The sequence below is a fragment of the Lepus europaeus genome, chromosome 18, assembly GCF_033115175.1.
Source record: "Lepus europaeus isolate LE1 chromosome 18, mLepTim1.pri, whole genome shotgun sequence".
Classification (NCBI taxonomy): domain Eukaryota; kingdom Metazoa; phylum Chordata; class Mammalia; order Lagomorpha; family Leporidae; genus Lepus; species Lepus europaeus.
Window position 1 is genome coordinate 68,473,627 of NC_084844.1, and position 22,579 is coordinate 68,496,205.

The window sequence follows — 22,579 nt, forward strand, 5'->3', positions numbered from 1 at the left end:
CCCCTCCCCAGTGCCCCCGCCCCTCCCCAACCCGAGGCCCCTCCCCAGCGCCCACAACCCCCTCCCCAGAGCCCCCACCCCTCCCCAGCGCCCACAACCCCCTCCCCAGAGCCCCGCGCCCCTCCTCAGAGCTCCCGCCCCTCCCCAACCCGAGGCCCCTCCCCAACGCCCCGCGGCCCCTCCCCAGAGCCCCCACCCCTCCCCAGCGCCCCCACCCCTCCCCAGCGCCCACAACCCCCTCCCCAGAGCCCCCACCCCTCCCCAGCGCCCACAACCCCCTCCCCAGAGCCCCCACCCCTCCCCAGCGCCCACAACCCCCTCCCCAGCGCCCGCGCCCCCTCCTCCGAGCCCCGCGCCTCGCCAGGGCGGAGACCCCCGGATCCCCGAGGCCCGCGGGGGAGGCCCGGGCCGGGCTCGGCCGCCATGACCGCCCCCCCGACCCGCTGCCCCGCGCAGCTGCGTCGTCAGCAGCCTGGAGTCCTGGTGCCCGAGGACTACGGGATCCTGTACCTGAAGGGCACCACGCCGGCGCAGGATCCGGCTCAGGACGCGCTACCAGGTGACAGACAGGAGGTGAGGGCGCGGCCGGGGCCACGCGGTGCTCCGCGTTCGGTCCGCCGGCCCCTCAGCTGCCCTTGGCTGTGGACGCGGCCCCGGCCCGCCCCTGCCGCCCTACAATCTGTTTCTGGCCACTGCCTGCCACACCTGCTTTCTGTTCATCTCCGCCTCCTCAGTGTCTGGCAGGTGGAGACATGGGAGCTGGAAAACCTTCCGGGCCTGTTCTCTCCTGAGTTTGTCTTGGGCTGTCCCGGTTGTTAGCATGGAGACTTGGTCACCAACAGAAAACTCCCTTTTATGAAAATGCTAGCGTACAACTAAATGGTTTATGCATTTTAGGATTTTCTGTCAGTTTTATAATTTTTTTGAAGAACGAATGATCTGTTTAATCATGGGAAACTATTGTTTCATAACTAAACTTTGAAATACATATTTTGATAACTTTTACTTAATATATATTATTTTGGCATTGATTAGCATTTTAAGTTTCTTTAGCAAAAGTATTTTTATTCTACCAAATCTGCTTTCTGTTCATCTCTGCCTCCTCAATTTCTGTAAGTGTATAAATTTATATATATAGTATATATATCAATGTATAAATGTATAATTTTTTATAAATGTATAAATTTTAAAGGAAAAACCTGTATTATACTTCATTTATTCTTCTTAGTAATTACATTGATAGCATTACACTATTATTATGCAAATTAGGAGTACTGTTGGTTTATATCGTGGCTTCAAGGTGAGTATTTTTCCTAAAAGAAGTACAGAAGATAATTTAGGGAAGGGGCAAGGGGACATTTTATTGTTGGCTAATAGACTGCATAGAACTGTTACACAGCTGTTTAACTGAGACGTTGCTTTGAAATCTCCATTATTTTACTGTGTTTTTAAAATTTTTTCCAGGAGATTCTAATAAAAATGGAAGAAAAACCAAGTTCTGCTTTGGACTCTGAAGAGACTTTTAATTCTTGTAGGTAGGGAGTAAATACAGAGATATATAATATTACAGGATAATGTATAAGATCCAATATCTTAGAGGAGTCTAATCTTAGAATAGCAAGGAATTAGGACTTGTGCTTTTAAAATGTGATAATATTTAAATAGTACTGATATGTGATTATCTGCAGAAATAATGAGTATCAGAAAATGTAATAACCCAAATTCTTGTGAATGAGCTTACATCAGATATCTGTTGCTCTCCTATCCTACAGTACACTAATTAGGACAATGTACATGTAGTATTAACCTTCATTATAATCTGCTTTTTGTTTTTCCCATATATATTTTACAGTACTAAAGACTTCTCTCAGAGTACCTAAGAAAGGTTAAAATGCAAATGTGATTGAATTAAGAGCTGTTTGTTAATGCCCTTTTAGGGCTCTTCAGCCAATAGGGAGGTTACAGCTCAAACAGGAAAGGATTCAGTTGGCAGGGCAACACTGCTGTTAAATGGTTTTATAGTATTTAAAGTGTGAAATTAATATTTTTCTACCCAGTAGGCAGCAGCTCTTATAATGTAATAAGCTTAATTGTGAATTTGGCACTTGGGTTAAACGTAGAATTCATAGAAGCACAGTGCTGGTGCATATTTTCTTATTAATATTAATAGACAAAACCTAGAAAAATGTAGCAGTGTCACATTAAAATAGCCACAGAATTATTGGTAAAATTTGCTTCAGAAGATGAAAATTATTTTTCTGTTGCCATTATAGCTCTTTTAAACTAGCTAGTAACAGGTTATTAAAAAATACATAAATTTTCCAGTGTTCAGAAGTCCTTTTGTGTAACAACTATTTAAACTGCCTCAGAAATCCTAACCTTTCTTCATAATCAGACAGCTCAGGCCTTAAGCCTACCACTGACATACTAGAGCTTATGTCTAGGGTAATGAGTTAGTTTCTCATCTGTAAAAAGGGCATTATATTGTCTGATCTGCTTCCTTCCCACAACTTTTAAATACTGGGGTAAAACAAAGCCTCTTGAAAATCTAAATGCAGAGCATGTTCCACGGCTCCCTAGTCTAATCCTCCGCCTGTGGCGCTGGCACCCCAGGTTCTAGTCCCTGTTGAGGCGCTGATTCTGTCCCAGTTGCTCCTCTTCCAGTCCAGCTCTGCTGTGGCCCAGGAAGGCAGTGGAGGATGGCCCAAGTGCTTGGGCTCTGCACCCACGTGGGAGACCAGGAGGGGGCACCTGGCTCCTGGCTTTGGATCAGCGCAGTGTGCTGGCCTTAGCGGTCCTTTGAGGGGTGAACCAATGGAAGGAAGACCTTTTTCTCTGTCTCTCTCACTGTCTAATTCTGCCTGTCCAAAAAAAAAAAAAGTGCTATCTGGAACTATAACAAATAAATTATGGAACTTAAATCTGTGGACACTAACTACAGCTTCATATGTCTAATACTCACAGATTTATTTTTATGGCCTATGAGGTTTTACAATGATTTGTATTTCTTAGTGGTTTTCTTCATTGATTCAGATAGGTAGAAAACAAATGGATTTAACTCTTGAGACACTTGTAGGGGGTTATATGATGCCTGAATGGTTTTAGGCCACAGCTTGCTTTGGAAGTGTTGATTTAAATTTAAGTATTTGGCTTCCAACTAATTTGCAGTGATGTGTTATGAGAATATATTATTAGTTTTATGCAATACATCTTACAGGTTTTACAGACCAATGTTACATGTTTCCTGTCAAGTTACATGTGAGAGAACACTGCCAGATGTGAAGGAAGAGAGAGAGTGTCCTGTGTGTGCTGCAGTGGATGTTTAACTTAGGGAATGGAGCACACATGGCCACATGGTGGAAGGACTATGGTTTCTCCATCCTCACCTCCTCTTCCCAAGGGCAACTGACCTTCTCCTCTCCAAAACAGGTGAGCCCTTGCCAGCACAGAAGACTACAGACTATTACATTAATCTGTCTAGCTGTAGAACCAGCTGCTTGCATGTTTTTAATTATCTTATTAGATGGTATAACAGTGACCTATGAAATAAACTGAAGGTGAACATATTTAACTTTCCTTTTATTATCCTATGTTTCCCAAAATCTTTTTGATTAGATTATAACTTTCTACAAAAGTTCATAGGAAGTCTGTTTGGTTTTTGATTCATGTAATGCTTTTTTTTAAGGTTTTTAAAGTATAATGTCATAGTGCACAGTATAGAAAATAATTTAATTTCTGTCTCATTTATTGATAGATTTTAGTCTGTTTATATAGTCAAAAAGCCATAGTAAACTTACCTTATTAGGCAATTAAGTTAGATGGAACTCAGACCAATTATTTGGCATTCTCTGAGAAACTCAAAATACTCCTTTATCTTGGCATTGCAGAAATGGCATAGTATAGAATGCAAATTATTGTATCTTTCTCTAAAATAAATTTTAAATTATATTTAACTCTTCTCTAGGTTCTTATATATGGTAGTTGATCACCAAGTTTACTCTATTTTTTAATTTAATTTAACTTGGCATCATTGATGAGTATATTTTCCCAAGCTGTGCTGTTAGGAAAAAATGTATTATTCTCTGATTTTTGACAAAGGGATAATTTTGAAGCAATAATCTTTAAATGTGATGTTGACTTTAAGAGACACACAAAATAATAAAAACTAATGATATTCAATTATAAGTCTTAGCCAATGTTCTATTATAATAATTTAGCTAGGGAACCTGATGCTGAATCTAAGAAAATAAAAAAGTTCCTGAATGCAAGAAAATCATGAAATACTTCTAAGTGTCTTTAGATAATAAATCCTACAACTGATATAGTAGGGTGACTGGAGACTTAATTCTTAAGACATGATATTTGTGAGTCCAGTTTCTTTTTTTTAAAAAATGTATTTGTGGCCGGCGTCATGGCTTAACAGGCTAATCCTCCGCCTTGTGGCGCCGGCACACCAGGTTCTAGTCCCGGTTGGGGTGCCGGATTCTATCCCGGTTGTCCCTCTTCCAGGCCAGCTCTCTGCTATGGCCCGGGAAGGCAGTGGAGGATGGCCCAAGTGCTTGGGCCCTGTACCCGCATGGGAGACCAGGAGAAGCACCTGGCTCCTGGCTTCAGATCAGCGAGATGTGCCGGCCACAGCGGCCATTGGAGGGTGAACCAATGGCAAAGGAAGACCTTTCTCTCTGTCTCTCTCTCTCTCACTATCCACTCTGCCTGTCAAAAAAAAATGTATTCGTACTTTCTGACAGGTGTTTTACTCTGAAGAAATACTAATTTCATATTTCAAAAGAACTTTAATTGAAGAATAAAAGGAGTGTTTCTCTCTCTCTCTCTCTCTCCATATATATATATATATATATATATATATATATATATATATATTTTCTAAGGAAATACAGTAAAAGGCACTTGGCTTCAAATAGTGGTGGTCTAATTCCTTATATTGAAGAGAGCTTCCAAAGTCACTTCCCTTTCTCAATTTGTTCTGTTCTCCATATCACTGAGACATAGACTAACTTGGTAAAATGTCTTTTTATTATTATTCTATTAAAATATTTTTATTAGCATGCAATACTTTTGTGGTACAGTATTTCAGTACATATACAAAGCATACATCAATCAAACCAGGAAAATAGTTTTTCTATGTCCTTAGCTTTGTTCTGGTAACTACTAGTTGCTCTCTCCTGGTTCTTTGTGCAGTGTATAATACATTATTGTGAGCTGCAGTGGAACAGGAGCACTGTGCTGTGAACACTGGAACCAGTGCCTTCTGTCTGTGTTTGGTGCCTGTTATCCAGTCTCCTTCCATTCTCTCTTGCCACACCCTTCCCAACCTCACTGTGGTTTTGATTTACATGTCCCTGAAGGCTAGTGATATTGAACATTTCTTCATGCTTTTGTTTTCTTTTTGTGTTTCTTCTCCGGAGAAATATCTATTCAGATACTTTGCCTGTTTGGTAACTGGATTTGTGTTTTTGTGGTGTTTGGGGTTCTGTATATGTTCTGAGTCATAGTCCTTTGTTAGATGCACAGCTTGTAACTGTTTTCTGTCAGCTGTGCTTTGTTCCTTTTGCTGTACAGAAGCTTCTTAGTTTGGGATGATGATCACATTTGTATGTTTCTCCTTTCCTCTCTGCTCTTAGGGTCTTAGGGTCTTTTTTTTTTTTTTTTTTTTTTTTGACAGGCAGAGTGGACAGTGAGAGAGAGAGACAGAGAGAAAGGTCTTCCTTTGCCGTTGGTTCACCCTCCAATGGCCGCCACAGCTGGTGCGCTGCAGCCGGTGCACCATGCTGATCCGATGGCAGGAGCCAGCTGCTTCTCCTGGTCTCCCATGGGGTGCAGGGCCCGAATACTTGGGCCATCCTCCACTGCACTCCCTGGCCACAGCAGAGAGCTGGCCTGGAAGAGGGGCAACCGGGACAGAATCCAGCACCCCGACTGGGACTAGAACCCGGTGTGCTGGCGCCGCTAGGTGGAGGATTAACCCAGTGAGCCGCGGCACCAGCCCTTAGGGTCTTTTTCAAAAAAATTTAATGTTTGCCAGTGTTTTCCCCCAGTGGTTTCATAATTTCAGGACTTACATTTATATATCTTTTCCATTATGAGTTGATTTTAGATTATGGTGGGAGGCATGGGATGAAATTTTGGATTCTGGGTATGGATTTTCTATTTTAAAGTTTTATTTATTTTTACGTGAAATACAGAGTTATAGAGAGGCAGAGGGAGAGAGAGGTCTTTCATCTGCTGGTTCACTCCCCAGATGGCCACAATGGCCAGAGCTGCACTGATCAAAAGCCAGGAGCCAGGAGCTTCTTCCAGGTCTCCCACGTGGGTGTAGGGGCCCAAGAACTTGGGCCATCTTCTTCTGCTTTTCCAGGACACAGGAGAGAGCTGGATCAGAAGTGCAGCAGCCAGGACTGGAACCAGCGCCCATATGGGATGCCGGCACTGCAGGTGGTGGCTTTACCTGCTAAGCCACAGTACTGGCCCTGTGGGTATGGATATTTAGGTTTAGGTTTCCCAGCACCATTTATGGAAGAGACTATCCTTTCTCTGGTATGAGTTTTGGTAGATTTATCAAAGAGCAATTAACTGTAGGTATGTAGATTTATTTTTGAGATCTCTATTCTGTTCCAATAGTCTATATTTCTGTTTTTATGCTGATACCATACTATTTTGATTACAGTAACTCTATAATATGTCTTGAAATCTGATGTTGTGATGCCTCCAACTTTGTTGTTCAAGATATCTTTATGTATTTGGGTTCTTTTAAAGTGCTTCTATATGAATTTTAGGATTGGTTTTTCTAGTTCTGTGAATAATGTCTTTATTATTTTGGTGGTAATTATATTGAAGCTGTGAATTGCTTCAGGTAACATGGACTTGTACTAGTATTAATTTTTCTAATCTGTGTACAGAGAAGAACTTTGTGTTTTCTTTTGTCTTCTTCACATTCTTTCATCAGTGTTTTGCAATTTTCATTGTAGATATCTTTCATGCCCTTGGTTAAATTTATTCTGGGTGATGGGAGAGCAGATCTTGGCCTCACTGTTAAATTGTTAAGACTCTTCGTGTCCCATTTGGAGTGCCTGGGTTCAATACCCGATTTCACTACTTACTCCAGCTTCCTGCTAATCCAGACCCTCAGAGGCAATGGTAATGACTCAAGTAATTTGCCTTCCATTTCTGGGACCTGGGTTGCGTTCTTAGATTTTAGGCCTGACCTAACCCTTTTTGTTGTGGGCATTTAGAGATTGAACCCAGGAGTGCAGTGGAGGTTAGCCCAAGTGCTTGGGCCCTGCACCCCATGGGAGACCATGAGAAGCACCTGGCTCCTGCCTCCGGATCAGTGCGGTACACCGGCTGCAGTGTGCCAGCCGCAGCGGCCACTGGAGGGTGAACCAATGGCAAAGGAAGACCTTTCTCTCTGTCTCTCTCTCTCATTGTCCACTCTGCCTGTCAAAAAATAAAATAAAAAATTAAAGATATCTGTGGTCATAGAATTAAATTTTTATGGCATTTATTGGGGGAATATTCAAATTATTAGGAATATAGATAACACAATAGCAAATTTAATATACCAAAGGGAAAATCAGGACCAGGTTTAGGTTCTATTAAAGTATTTGAACTTTAAAATAGTTTAAAATTTTTGTAATAGGGTCACTTTTAGCTTACAGAGTTTTGATGAAAATTTAATTTGGAAAAGGAAATAATAAGAAAATGGTTAATCTTTCATTGTGATTTGGAGAAACTATTTTTGAAAAATTAGTAAGAAAAATACTACTCCTGGAGCCAGCACTGTGTGCAGCTGGTTAAACTGCTGCCTATAGTGCCAATATCCCATATTGGCACCAGTTCAAATCCCGGCTGCTCCAACTCTGATCCAGCTTCCAGCTACTGTTTCCGGGAAAGATGGTGCAGTAGAAGATGCCTCAAGTGCTCAGGCCCTTGCACCCCTGTTGGAGACCCAGATGAAGTTCCTGGATCCTGGCTTTAGCATTGACCAGCCCCAGCCAATGTAGTCACTTGGAGAGTGAACCAGCATACTCTAACCAACCAGAATATAATCAGAAACTTAGAAATAGAGGAGAATAATTGGATGGCTGAAAGGCCTGTTGATTAAAGTCACAGGAAGGCTTTACCAATCAATCCTATTTTCTTCCATTTAGTCTTATTTCTCATTTCTCCCTTTATTTAAACTTTAAGAAGATGATAGTTTATGATGTCAAAATAGACTGAAATATGCAATAAATGTAAAGTCTGAGCAAATGACAAAGGTATATAGATTTGAGATTTCTAAAAGCTAATGTCCAGTAGTCTCCTCTTATTCCCTAGTACATTCTAAGACCTCAGGAGTGTTGTGTACATCAGTAGATGCATGAAACCACAGAAAATTCATGCCTTGGCCCTCCAAACTAAGTCCTTACTATCACATACTATGGCTTAAACTTCTGTAATTTTAGGCGCAAGGCTAAACTAGCCTGACATTCTTTTTCTCCTCTCACAAAATCATTGATAAAAGTTTCATCCCTAATGTAGGTCAACATCAGGGTATATTTTTTTTTCTTTAATAAGTCAAACTGTTTTACCTTTTTAGTTTGCTTTTCTGTGAGATACCTGAATTACCACATCACTATTCTTGTGCTTTGGAATCATTATTAAACAGAATAAAGCTTCCTTGAGCATAAGCATTGTGACTTCCTAACACCCACTCTGATGACTTGAAATGGCTCCCAAGTGGCTAATGGGTGGTAGTGTGCACAGCATGGATACACTGAGCGAGACAGAGCAAAATGGCGTGAGATTTCATAACGCTACTCATTACCACATACAGTTTACAACTCTGAAATTGTTTATTTCTGGAATTTTCCATTTAATATTTTTGGACCCTCATTGACCAGGCATAACAAGCCATAGAAAGCGAAACTGCACATAAGTGAGAACTACTATATGAGCATTAAATGGACTGGTAACAGATAGCCCTGATGGGCATATGAGAAATGCCTCTAAAATAGAAAGGAGAGGTCTACAGACAAAACCATTATTTAATGTAGGGACACATAGCCATGTATTTTTGAACTGTACACCACATATGGGCAAAAACAACTTTTAAGTTTTGGAATGTATTGGTACTCTGCCTGGCGCTGCAGGTGGATGAAGGGTGTTCAGCCAGTAAAGTGTATGCAGATCTTCCAAAATCTTAAAAATCTGAAGCACTTCTGAATCTTAACCATTTTGGATAAGGATGTTCACCTTGTAATGATTTTTAGTGAGTTTTTTAGGAGGCTTAGGTGGTGATGTACATCTGCAGAAGCCTCTGTGAATTGTTTATTCAAGTACATTAATCCCAACAAATTTGAAGTACATATTTGACCTTAAACTAAAGTTGATCACATGACCCATTTACTTTCTTTTTAATCTGTCCTTTCTTGGTTCTTTTAGACAATCTGTTGCTGAGTCTGGTTATATCCACATCTGGTTCAGGGTCTTTCCAGCAATGCCACCATTGGTACCTAATAGAACTAACACTGTTGCCACTGAAGATGGTCTTTCCTCACTTTCACATGTGTATGTGACAAGAGTTTGGTGAGAGGAGACAGTGGCTGAGGGTGGTGGCAGTGACAGAAATACCATGGGAAAAGGCAATGAGAGGGATGGGAAAGAAAAAGAAACTATTACATACTTATCTGATAGTTCTGACTAGTGCCACTATGCATTTAGAATTATGACATACTGTATAGAAGCCTCTTTTAAGGAATTACTTTGATTTATTTTATGAGTTAACTTAAAAAGTTTTTTTTAAAATTGAATTGTATTTAGTTACACAGAAATGCACAAATACACACACTCAGTGAGAGAGGAAAGAGGAGAGAGAGAGAGAGAGAGAAGAAAGAAGAGAGATAGAGAAAGCTTAGATCCCCTAGTTGGGGTGGAGAGAGAGAGAGAGAGAGAGAGAGAGAGAGAGAGAGAACAAGCTTAGATCCCCTAGTTGGCTCCCCAAATGTCCACAGTGGCAGTTAGGCCATGCAAACACTGGAGCTGAGAACCAATTCAGGTCCCCTCCTAGGTGGCAGGGACCCAAGTACTTGAGCTATCACCTGCTGCCTCCCAGAGTGTACATTAGCAGGAAGCTAGAAATGGGAGTAGAACTGAGATTCAAATCAGACACTGATATGGGATGTGGGCATGTTAACTGGCTTTTTAACCACCAGGTCAAATGTCTGAACCTTTTTACTTTTAATGTTTGTTTTCTTTCTCCAGTTGTACTACATATGATTATGTATCACGTGTATATTTATCTTTATATTCCTTGAGACTTTACAGTTTTGCTTTAAAACCAGTGTGTGTGTGTATCTGTGTGTGTATGTGTTTGTGTGTGTGTGTGTGTTATCATTGTTAAAACATTTTGAGCTTCACTGTCCAATATGGGAACCATTAGCCATATAAATTTTGACTTAAATTAGTTAAAATTAAATATGTAATTCTTCAACTGCATTAGCCATATTTCAACTTCTTAATTACTATGTGTGATGAGTGGTTACCATTTTGGACAGTTAGTTATGGAACATTTCTGTGTTCTCAGAAAATTTTGTCGGATAGTGGTGGTGTAGAACTTGTGCAGTGAATGATGGATTCACTTAAAATGTAACTTATTTTCATCTTTAAAAAGAAAATATTTAACAGAAACATCTATTTCTATTTTTATAATATTCCATAAGTCTATCCAGCGTTGGAAAACATGCTTTAAGAGATAAGATGGAGACCAGCATCATCGCGCAATGGGTTAAGCCACCACCTTTGACAGCAGCACCCTGTACAAGGGCAGGTTTCAGTCCCAGATGCTCTGCTTCTGATCCAGCTCCCTGCTGATGCCTGAAGAAAAAGCAGTGCAAGATGGCCCAAGTACTTGGGCCCCTGCCACACATGTGGGAGAATGGATGGATTTCCAAGCTCCTGGTTTTGGCCTTGCTCAGCCCTGGGTATTGGGGCCATTTAGGAGGTGAGCTGGTGGAAAGAGGATCTCTCTCTATCTCCCTCCTGTCTGTGATTCTACCTTTCAAATAAATAAATCCTTTTTTTAAAAAAAGAGATAAAATGACCTTTTAATTAGGTCTTGGGATTTTACTAAATAAATGCCTATTTTTTTTTTGACAGGCAGAGTGGACAGTGAGAGAGAGAGACAGAGAGAAAGGTCTTCCTTTTGCCATTGGTTCACCCTCCAATGGCCGCCATGGCCAGTGCACTGCAGCTGGCACACCACGCTGATCCGATGGCAGGAGCCAGGTGCTTCTCCTGGTCTCCCATGGGGTGCAGGGCCCAAATACGTGGGCTATCCTCCACTGCACACCCTGGCCACAGCAGAGAGATGGCCTGGAAGAGGGGCAACCGAGACAGAATCCAGCACCCCAACCGGGACTAGAACCCAGTGTGCCGGCACCGCTAGGTGGAGGATTAGCCTATTGAGCCATGGCGCTGGCCATAAATGCCTATTTTTAAATTGTTGGAAAATAATTTGTTCTTGACTGTATAAGTATTTCCTTTTCTGTACTGCTTACATTACAAACTGTGTGGCCAATTCTTTACCTTGTTATAGAAAGTTAGACATCAAGCTTATGGCAGTTATCCTACATACCAACGTAAATGAGGTAGGATGGCAGTAAGAAGAGCGTGGGGGAGATATGCAGAGAAACGTCTCAAGGAAGGGCATTCTTCCTTATGTATTAATGATATCAGAAAGGCCTTTAGGGGCAAGTATTTGGCCTATCGGTTAAGATGCCTACATCTCACATTGGAGTACCTAGATTTGATCCCTAGCTCCAGTTCCCGATTTCAGCTTCTAGCCAAGGTGGACCCTGGAAGACAGTGGTGATGCCCAAAGTACTTGAGTCCCTACCACCCATATTGGAGCTGTGGATTGAATTCCTGGCTACCAGCTTTGGGCTGGTCCAGGCCTGGCTGTGCAGGCATGTGGGGAATGGGCCAGTGGATGGGACATCTCTTTTTCTATCTCTGTTTCACTCTATATCTCTCTGTCTCTCAAGTAAATCAAGAAAAAAATCAAAAGAAATCACAGTAGACCACAGAATAGAAAATTTATTCACTTCAGATAATTTCACAGAGATTTCCTGGTACAGTATCCTTTCCTCACCTCATTCCTAAATGTTGATCCTGTTTTAAAAAAATAACATAATGACATGTTATATATTACAGTTTTATGAAATTAAAAAATGAGGTAAAAACATTCCATAAAATTAAACTTATGCACATTTTCTTGATTGCTTTTATGAAAGAATAATTGAATGTCCCAACTTTAATGTGACCTTAGAGACTGCTAAATTTTAGTTTTGAAGGAAAAAAATATGTTTTTGTACAAAATCAGGCATTATATCTGACAGTCCACAAGGTTTTTTTAAATTCAGTTCTTTATGTCCTTGTGGATATTGAGGTGGAATCTCAGGATTTCTCAGTTCAAACCTTAACCTAAAATCATCGTAACTTTAGCAGTCAGTCCCTCATGCAGGGAAGTGTTCGTTGCTTTTGTTTCAGTGGGGCCTCATATGGGAACATGTTTCATCTAGACATATGAAGATATTTGTATTAGGCAGATGATAATTGTGCATTCTGTCTTTATATGCATTTAAAATGTGTCAGTGATGTGCCCTGATGTTTCATTATGGAGGGAAAAAAGCACTCCCAGGCCACAGCAGAGAGCCGGACTGGAAGAGGAGCAACCAGGACAGAATCTGGCGCCCGGACCGGGACTAGAACCTGGTGTGCCGGCGCCACAGGCGGAGGATTAGCCTACTGAGCCACGGCGCTGGGTGTACATCATTTTTTAAAACAATTAAATTTAACAGTGAGTGGCCGCCGCAATTGCCACTGCTGCTGAGGCGGAGGCCATGGAGGCCATGGAGGCCATGGAGGCCATGGAGGCCTTGGAGGTGGAGGCCGAGGCCCCTGCGCAGGGGGCATGCCCAGGGCTCAGGCCAGGCCTCAGTTGCCACGGTGCAGCCCCACCATGGAGCAGAGCCTGCAGATGGAGATCCCCATCTTCGGCCACGGCATCTTGGAGTGCCTCAGCGAACAGCGGCTGCAGGGCTGCCCTGTGACGTGTCGGTGGTGGTCAGTGGTCAGGCCGCGCTGGCCGCCTGCAGCTCCTACTCCTATTCAACAGCAGCCGCAGCGCCGCGGTGGACCTGCCGGCGGCCATGCAGCCACTGTCGTTCCAGCAGACCCTGAGCTGCTACACGGGCCGCTGAGCACGAACATGGGGGACCAGTTCCTGCTCATGGACACAGCTGGCTTCCTGCAGATCCAGGAAATCCTGGAGAAAGGGGCCAAGTTCTTCCTGAAGGTGAGCTCCTGGAGTGGCATCTCCCAGGGCCTGCACGCCGAGGGGCGCCCTAGTCCGAGCCGCAGAGCCCTGTGGTGCAGACTTCCAGCTGGCCGGCCTGCAGCTCGCCGCTGCCCCTCGTGTCGCGGGTCAGGACGGAGCAGCAGGAGTCGGACTCAGTGCAGTGCATGCCTGAGGCCAAACGACTGTGGGACGGTGGCCCCAAGGAGGCCGGGGGCTGCGGCAGCAGTGGTGGTAGCCGCAAGATGGCCAAGTTCTCCGTGCTGGACCTGGCGGCCAACAGGCAGCCCCCACAGCAGGCCCCCACCAGGGTGGCCTTGGCCATGGGGGTGGGGCAGGGCAGCCAGCCAGCGGGGTGGTGGCAGCAGCTGCGGGCGTGGGGAGTGGGCCCAGCATGTCAGAGCGCAGGAGCCCGGGCACCTGGAGCGCCTACACCAGCGACAGCCCAGCTTCTACCACAAGGAGGAGGACATGGGGGAGGAAGGCTAGGACGAGCAGTGCCGGCAGATCTGCAACAGGTACACCGTGCACAGCGCGATGAATGTGGGCCCGACAGCTGAGAAGGTTGAGGCCCTCCCGGAACCTACAGTCGGATCCGGGTGTGGCAAGATTGGCGTCGCTCCCGGCCCAGCTCATCGACCAGATCGGCACCCGTTGTCATCCCAAGCTCCAGGACGAGGTGGCAGGTGCCAAGGTGTGCATCAGAGGGCGCAGCTCAGGAACCCGGCACAAGGTCTTGCCATGGTCGCTCATCGCCGCCTCCTTTGACCTGAACGCACTGGCCCACAGCTGTGGCACCAGAAACCGCTGGACAGCCGCGCTCTCCACGCTGTCCAGTACCACTGCCGGAACTTCAAGGAGAGCGAGAGGAACACCATCGCGGCCGGCGTGTGCCCCGACGCATGCCGGATTGTGCGCCAGAGCTGGATGCCCAAGCTAAAGCTGCTCACCTGAGGGTGACCCTACACCACCTGCATCAGGGACTCAGGCAAGATGGAGCTGGAGGTGACAGGCAGGGAGTACGGCTTCCAGCTGGCCAGCTATGGGGCAAGGTGGCCCCTCCGCGGAGGCCCTGCAGTAACTGTGCCCACATACCCCACCCAGGAGGGCCATCACACTCCCCCTACCTCACCCAGGGGGGCCGTCACACTCCCCCACCCCACCCGGGAGGGCTGTCACACTCCCCCCACCCCACCCAGGGAGGCCATCATACTCCCCCACCCCACCCGGGAGGGCCGTCACACTCCAACCACACCACCCCCATGTCCTGTCACACTCCCCCCACCTGGGGGCCCATCACACTCCAACCACGCCACCCCAATGTCCTGTCACATTCCCCCCACCTGGGGGGGCCGTCACACTCCCCCACTCCACCCTTCTGTCTTGTCACACTCCCCCACCCCACCCAGGGGGGGCATCACACTCCCCCCACCCCACCCAGGGGGCCATCACACTCCCCCACCCCACCCAGGGGGGCCGTCACACACCCCACCCCACCAGGGGGGCTGTCACACACCTGACCCCACCCGGGAGGGCTGTCACACTCCCCCACTCCAACCGGGAGGGCCGTCACACTCCCCCACTCAACCCGGGGGGGGCTGTCACACTCCCCCCACCCCCATGTCCTGTCACACACACCTTGGTCAGCAGCTACTGTCTGTCCCTCCCCAGGCCCCGCGGGGGGGGCACTGCATGCTCCTGGGCCCCCCTCCCCTGTCCCAGCTCCTTCCCCATTGTGAGAGGCCAGGAGAAGTCAGCAAGGGTGGGCAGGTGGGTGGGGGGCAGGCCCGGGTTTCCTTCTTCCACACACAGTTCCCCCCTTCCCTCACCCCAAGCGTTGTGCCCCCTCACTCACTAATTCAGGCACAGGGCAGGAGCCTGCCTGGCGGAAGTCCTTCTTCAGACTCCGCTGGGACTCGAGGGGGGCTCTCAGGACCCCTCCCCATCCCCCAGTGCTTCCAGGCCTCCAAAAACCGCCTCCCTGCCTCTTTCTCAGTCCCTGTGCCTGGGGGCTGGGGGTGGCAGCCCAGCACCCTGCTCTTACCCCTCCATCTAGCCTGTTTGCCCCTCCCCCATCACCTGGAGCCCAAGGGAGGGAGATCCTCAGCCAAGGAGGCTCTTGGGGCGCCCACCTCAGGCTAGCGGAATGTGTGTGTGAGTGTGTGTATGTCTGTGTGTGCGCATGTCCATGCAAATTGAATGAAGGTAAAGAGGCAGAATTGGACCAGGGTGGGCATGGGGGGAGTAGGCTGGGAGGGGCAAGGTTGCTGCCCTGCCCTCCACTCCCCGCCCCTGCCCTGCTGCCACCCCACCCCTGGACAGGGCCCCCAGCCCCTACCTGTGTACATAACTTTTTAAAACATTTTTTAGCGAATGAAATATTGAAGTGTAAGATTTTCTTTTATTTTTCAAACCACCGGGACTGGGTATGACCCCACCCCCCCATCTCCAGGTCCCTGGTGGGGGTGGGACGCAAGTGGAAGGCAGGATACTGGGGGGGCATGTACTGGGCAGGCAGGCAGAGTGTGCGTGGAGTGTGCCTGTGTGTTCCTGACACGGGTCCCATGGGTCTGACCCTCTCCCCTCCCTCCCTCAACTCCCCCCCCCACTGCTGTAGTTCAAGGAAGGTCCTGGCCTTGGCTGGTTGGGTGAGCCTGGTTACCCCAGGGGCAGAGCAGGGTCCACTTGGGCCGCTGGCAAAGTTTTTTCTCTCACCATTCCTCTCCTTCTCCTCGCTCAGGGCAAGTGTGTGTGTACGTGAGTGTGCATAAGTGGGTGTGTGTACACGAGTGTGTGTAAGCAGGTGTTTGTACCTGCACATGCGCACACAGAGTGTTCTCCCCGCCCCCATTACCCGGCCTTTCTGCCCCCTGCCTCTGACTTCTGTGTGCCCCTTGTACCCAAAGATCTTGCTTTCCAGAGGAGTCTTTTTAGGGGAGGTTCTGGTGGGGGGGCCGGAGGGGGTCACCCCTCACTGGACCCTTCCAACAGCGTGCCGCCAGCCTGCTTTGGGGGGAGTCATGGCGCTCTTTTCTCTTAGCCCGGCCCGCGCCTTAGCCCCCAGCCAACCCGAGGGTGTTTGTGGTGCGGGGTAGTCGGCACCCTCTGCTAAAGCGCAAACATCTTAGTTCACGCCACCCCCACCCCAGCGCCGACCCCAAAGCACAATATCCTGGTGACACTTAGCAAGCAGCTGGGGCCGGGGGCAGGCAGGGGGCTCCAGCCAGACCCTCAGAAGACAGTGGGCATGCCCAGGTGTGCCCAGGCCTCACAGGCCTGAGTAGGGGAGACTGGCTCTCTGGAGCCAGGGTCTCCTCCCTCTCCACCTTTTCCCACGGTGGGGGCACTCCGCTGTACCCGGGCCAGGTGGCAGAGCCCAGTGGTCTTCAGGGATCCCGGGAGGTGGCCCCTGGCTCCTGGGACTGAGAGGGGACTACCCACCAGGAGAGCCAAAGACCGGGCTGTGCCTTAGCCCAGGAGCCCCTGGGCGGCCAGCTGCTGTCCCTCCTTGCCCTGCCCTGCACCCCATGGTTGCTCACCCTGGGCAGCCAGGAAGGAATGCAAACAGGGGAGAATCATCCACGGACATTAAAAAAAAAATTGAAAGAAAAAATAAAAAAGACTGTAGGGTCTTCCCCTACCTGCGCTCCCTTTCCTCACCCGGGCCCCCAAGCCCCTTTTCACGCAGGGCCAATCGCCCCGACACCTGGCCCCACGTGAAATGCCAAGGCCCTCCCTTCTCGCCCCCTCCTCGGGCCCGGAGGTGAGATTGCACATGAACTTCTGTAAACGAGGAGCGTCGTCAGGAAATGTGAACCCCAGAGTGTCCGTGATAGAATAAACTAAACGCCTTTGTAAGAGAAAAAAATTCAAGTCTCATGACAATTTATGTTCATATCTTTGGAAAATATGACATTAATATGATTAGAAATAGATATTCCTCTGTAATCAGCTACATGTACTTACTATTTATATGTATTCATTGCATAGTCTAGTGCATTTCCATGTCAGAGAAAACTATTGCGGGACATGGCGCTATCTAAGCAGGAATTCTCGCTGCTGTTAAAGTTTGATTCCCTGAGAAATCATGATGACATTCATGGCCGTTGTTATTAGTCAGGCACAGTGTTCCTTTCTGAGGACAGGGATAGGTTCAGAGTCCTTCTCAACACAGTGGCTCACGACAGCCTCTGGTCCATTAACATCAGTGTGGAGATGAAACCTAGATAGGGTGCCTCTCCCAACTTGGGTGCTGATTGTTTTCAGGGATCCAGTGCCTGCAAGGTAGAATAGTTACCACTAGATGGCAGTCCAACCTTTAAAAGGAATCCTTCAATGCCCATGCCTCTAAACTAGTCCATTCAAGGCTTTTGTACACCTAAGTGACCCAGGTTATGAACCGTCACAACAGCTGTTGTTAACCTACCTTCTGATTGCAACTGGTGAAAACTCATCTCCATGTCCTTAATTGTGGTACTCAAAAATGAAAAATTTGGGGAAGAAACCACAGATTTCAACCTTGCCTTGTTGCTAGAAGCAATTTTGCCCATAATATCTGGAGTATCATGTGTCCTTTTAGTGTCTCTTGCCTTCCATCTTATTCCAGGGAGGTGTGTTTTCTAATTCTCATTCCTTTTTTCTCTCCACCAGTTATTTAGTTTTCTTCTGAACCTTAGATTCCTCATTTGGAAAGGAAGATTAAAAACACTCTCTCAGAGGGTTATTGTAGAGGGTAGAGGTGAATTATGGAAAATATTTTTTCATAAACAGGTTTTTTGACATTGTAATGACATCATTGTTAGAGTTTTGCTATTTATTTGTGCTCTCTCTCTCTCTTCTTCCCTCCCTCCCACCCACACACTCCTTCTCTCCACATACCTCTATTGTGAGTATTCAAAAAATTCATGAAAAATGTGTCTTAAGAAAGAACTATGCATGAATTTTGAAATGTTTGCACTGAAATAAACTTGTCCTTTTAAAACAAAAAAAAATATTTATTTACTTTATTTACTTATTTGAAAAAGTTGGAGAGAGAATCTTCCATCTGCTGGTTCACTTCCCAGATGACTGCAATGCCCATTTTTGGGCCAGGCTGTAACCAAGAGCCAGGAGCTTCTTCCTGGTCTCCCACATGGCTACGGGGGCCCAAATACTTGGGCCATCCTCCGCTGCTTCCCCAAGCACGTTGGCAGGGATCTGGATTGGAAGTGGAGCAACCAGGACATGAACCAGCTCTCATAGGGGATGCCTGTGTCACAGGTGCCAGCTTTACCTGCTACGCCACACTGGTCCCTAAATTTGTCTTTTAATACTATTTTCCATGAACTTTTTGAAGTACTCATATATATGTTTTTATATGAAACAAAATTTAGCAATATCTTTTTATTTTGTTAATGAACTGAAAAATTCCACAGCTCTCTCCTTGATATTCCCCATTTTTTCACATGTGTTACTGAAGTTCAGGAGAAGGCCCACTATTCATTTTGTGATGTAAGAAGCTTTCATTTGGGCCTAGCTCCCCAGAAGTGCTAAACCTTTCAGCATTTTTCTTTCCGGGGTTCTCGTAACCTCTAATCGCTTGGTGCTAGTATTTCAGTTCCACAGGTGCTGCAATTATTTTATAGCCTCAGTTTTAATTTTGAAGTATGAAACCATTTTTCCCTCCTCTATACCTACCAGAGTGCTTTGTATCAATCAAATTTGCACATCCATTGTTCCACTCCCTTCACTTCTTCCTAAAAAAAAAAAAAAAAAAAAACAACAAAACACTATGAATCTAAGGGCATAGTAGGCACTTAATTAATGTTTATTTACCACGTGTCACAATTTATTGATGAAATACTATTCCATGGGACGAAAAGACAGTGAGTAGATTGTCTTGCGGCCTTTCTGCTCCTCTGTTATTAGAGCTCTTCATCAATGTGAGATTGTTATGCCTTAATCAGAACTTAAGTACCCATGAATACATTTAAATGATTGTAAATTTCAGAGATAATGTTTCCAATTCACATACCTTAGTCTTTCTCTGTATCAAGGTACAGGGTGTTATTTAAGCTAACAGATAATTATCTTTCATTACATTAGCAGTATGCAACTTGACCTTAAAAGCCTGCTTAACTTAACAAGATGGCAATGAATCCAGCCACCAGCTGTGCCTCCCTGTACTCCACAGTTCTTGGTACCTGTGAATGGATCTTGATTTTGGAAGATTGAAGGAGTCCTTCATATTCCCGTGGTATCCAGAATTATTGGTGTTTTCAGGCCATAGCACTGCAAGATCTCTCATGAATTTCTGTTGGACTCAAAATACTTTTGAAATCTGTGTTTTTGTTCTGATTGTTCCTAGACCTACAGGTATTCATGCATTTCTGAGATGTGTTCCTCTGATGTGCATATGTGCCCATTGCTTATCCTGTCTCAGATTATAGCCAAAAACTAGATGAAAACAAAATTTCAGCAGTATGAGATTTGAATGTACATGAAACTGTTTAGAAGTAGAACATATTTGGCCGGCGCCGCGGCTCAATAGGCTAATCCTCTGCTTTGTGGCACCGGCACACCGGGTTCTAGTCCCGGTCAGGGCACCGATCCTGTCCCGGTTGCCCCTCTTCCAGGCCAGCTCTCTGCTGTGGCCAGGGAGTGCAGTGGAGGATGGCCCAAGTGCTTGGGCCCTGCACCCCATGGGAGACCAGGAGAAGCACCTGGCTCCTGCCATCGGAACAGCGCGGTGCGCTGGCCGCAGCGCGCCTACCGCGGTGGCCATTGGAGGGTGAACCAACGGCAAAAAGGAAGACCTTTCTCTCTGTCTCTCTCTCTACTGTCCACTCTGCTTGTCAAAAAAAAAAAAAAAAAAAAAAAGAAGAAGAAGTAGAACATATTTAACGTGCTATAAGTTACACAAATGAAGTAAGATGGTTTAAAAAGAAAACAAGCCAAGATTTCAGTGACTATTTTTTTGACCTTATAGTGACTAAAGTTTTCTTAACAATGGAAAAAGCAACAAGAGAAAATAAAGTTACAACTAAATTATACATGAATTAAAAATTTTCAATGTTTTAAAAATCTAAACAGTTTGATAAAAAAAAAGTTCTGGCTGATAAATTTTTGATGTCTTTGATGTGTGAAAAACTTTCTTCTTGATCATTAAGGCATACTAAAATAAAAGCAATATTACAATTATTATTAAAAACAATGTTAATTTTAAAAAGATTTTGTTTATTTGAAAGGCAGAGTTACAGAGAGAGGGAGAGAGAGAGGGAGAAAGAGATCCTCCATTGGGTGGCTCACTCCCCAAATGGCCACAAGGCCAGGTAGGGCCAGGCTGAAGCCAGGAGCCAGGAGCTTCTTCCAGGTCTGCTGCATGGGTGCAGTGGCCCAAACACTTAGGCCATCTTCTTCGCCTTCTCAGGCCATCAGCAGGGAGCTGTAGCTGACACAGAACAGCCAGGACAAGAAGTGCCACCCATAAGGGATGCTGGCATTGCAGGTCATGGCTTTACCTGCTTTGTCACAATGCCAGCCCCCATCACCAATATTAATTTTTAAAAACATTCTTTGTTGGATATCCTTCTCCAAACTTTTCATGTATTCTTTTTACTTTCATTATAATTCTTTGAATCGATGCTATCACTCCATTTCACAGATGAAGAAATTAAGATGCTGTTATTACTGCAGTTCACATGGGAGGCTAAGTAACTTGTTCATGCTGGAACAACTAGTACATTGTGTACTCTTCCTAACTCTAAGACTGGTTTTGTTGATTCTGGAGTGTGACTGTTTTCCATGCTCTTAACTATTATCCTGTACTTCCTAAAATGAGCAAAGGACAAGAAAGGAAGTTTTCAAAAGATGAGATAAAATGACTCCAAAAGCATAAGCATTTTGCAGTTTCACTAATAAATGCAAATTAAAACTAAAATGCAGTGTTTTTTCTTGCTAACAGAGTGATGACAATAAGAAATTTTTGTGGAGTGGTGCTGGAAATGCATGAGTTTCAGCATGGGGTTAGAACGTGTGTCCCTGTCGGCGGAACAGATATGATTGAGGATAGATGTCAGGTTAAGGCTGGAAATTCTGCTGCCGCCAGTAGGGAGCGGCCATTGTCTTTGGTTGCACTTCTGGAGCACTTTGGGAAAGATGCGTCTTTCCCATGGTCAGATTTTTGAGCTTCAAGTGATCAGTTGGTTACATTCATGGCTGTTAGCATAGTATGCAAGATTGTCTTTTCCTCAGATGATAGGGTCTGGTGGGTAATGACTGAACGCACATGTGTATAGGATGACTAGAGGTTTCAGTGGCTTTCCTTTCAGCAAATCTCTCAAGATGTTGTTGCCAGGGTTTCAGCACTGATGATAAATTTTAAATTATATGTTTATTTGTGGTAAGATGAAATTTGAGAGAAAATTCAAAAAACTGATCTTACTTGCCTCCACTGTTGACAAAGGATTCTTAATGTTTGGTTTGGTACAAAATGCAGGGGATATAGCTCTAATTCCTTTATTCAAACTCAGTAAATAGTTTGCGACAATGAATTTCCAATTGTTTCCAAGTAGAGGAGATTTACTTGTATATTAATGAGGCACAGGTGTTGGGCCCCTGGTGCCTGCATGCCTGGAAGGCATATTTCAGTTGTTTACTCAGCAATAGGTACTACAAGGTATTCAGGCTTGCCTTAGCAGTTTTTACAGTGAGGCTTTTTAACCTTTTGATATTTTTTTCAAATTTACCCTCACCTATTAAAATTTTAAAACTGATCATGTAGAAAGAAGTTGCAGAGATTTCAATAGTGAATAGCAGTAACAGCTAAAGAAAGTAGTCTTATTATACTTAACTGCCCAGCCTAACATTAAAGAGAAACAGGCTTATCTACATGAATATTTCATGTGAGAAATCAGTGTAATCAACAATTCATCTTTTCTTGCACATTTTTTGAGGAAATATGTCTTTGGCAGTCAAGTATTTATTTGGAGTCAACTATTTATATTAATATTCAGTTTTTTGTTTATTCACTGAACTATACTACCAGCATTTTGGTGGAGATGGAATAGCCTCCTTAGACATTATGAATTTCAGTTGCTGGCATAATTATAGCTTTCTCTCTGTATCTCTCTCTCACTGTCCACTCTGCCTGTCAAAAAAAAATTCTTTGTTGGATATCCTTCTCCAAACTTTTCATACATTCTTTTTCATACATATTCATTAAATCTACAGAAGAACTGTCTCCCA

The 22,579-nt window shown here is 45.1% G+C and overlaps 1 protein-coding gene, 1 long non-coding RNA gene and 1 pseudogene across 8 annotated transcripts in view; all 3 read left to right on the forward strand.

The window, feature by feature from the left end:
- LOC133747076 (zinc finger protein 260-like) overlaps nt 1–22,579 on the forward strand; it is a 313,614-nt gene that overhangs the window by 147,971 nt on the left and 143,064 nt on the right. The window lies entirely within an intron of this gene.
- On the forward strand, nt 1,490–12,766 carry LOC133777278 (uncharacterized). Of its 3 annotated transcripts, XR_009868511.1 has the most exons (4): nt 1,490–1,535; nt 3,218–3,429; nt 10,719–10,999; nt 12,652–12,766. It is a non-coding gene; the product is annotated as an uncharacterized LOC133777278 (long non-coding RNA). The 3 variants fall into 3 exon arrangements; XR_009868510.1 differs by lacking the exon at nt 12,652–12,766 and having other exon boundaries at nt 10,719–11,048; XR_009868512.1 differs by lacking the exons at nt 10,719–10,999; nt 12,652–12,766 and adding an exon at nt 6,987–7,273.
- On the forward strand, nt 12,874–14,435 carry LOC133746710 (nucleus accumbens-associated protein 1-like; annotated as a pseudogene).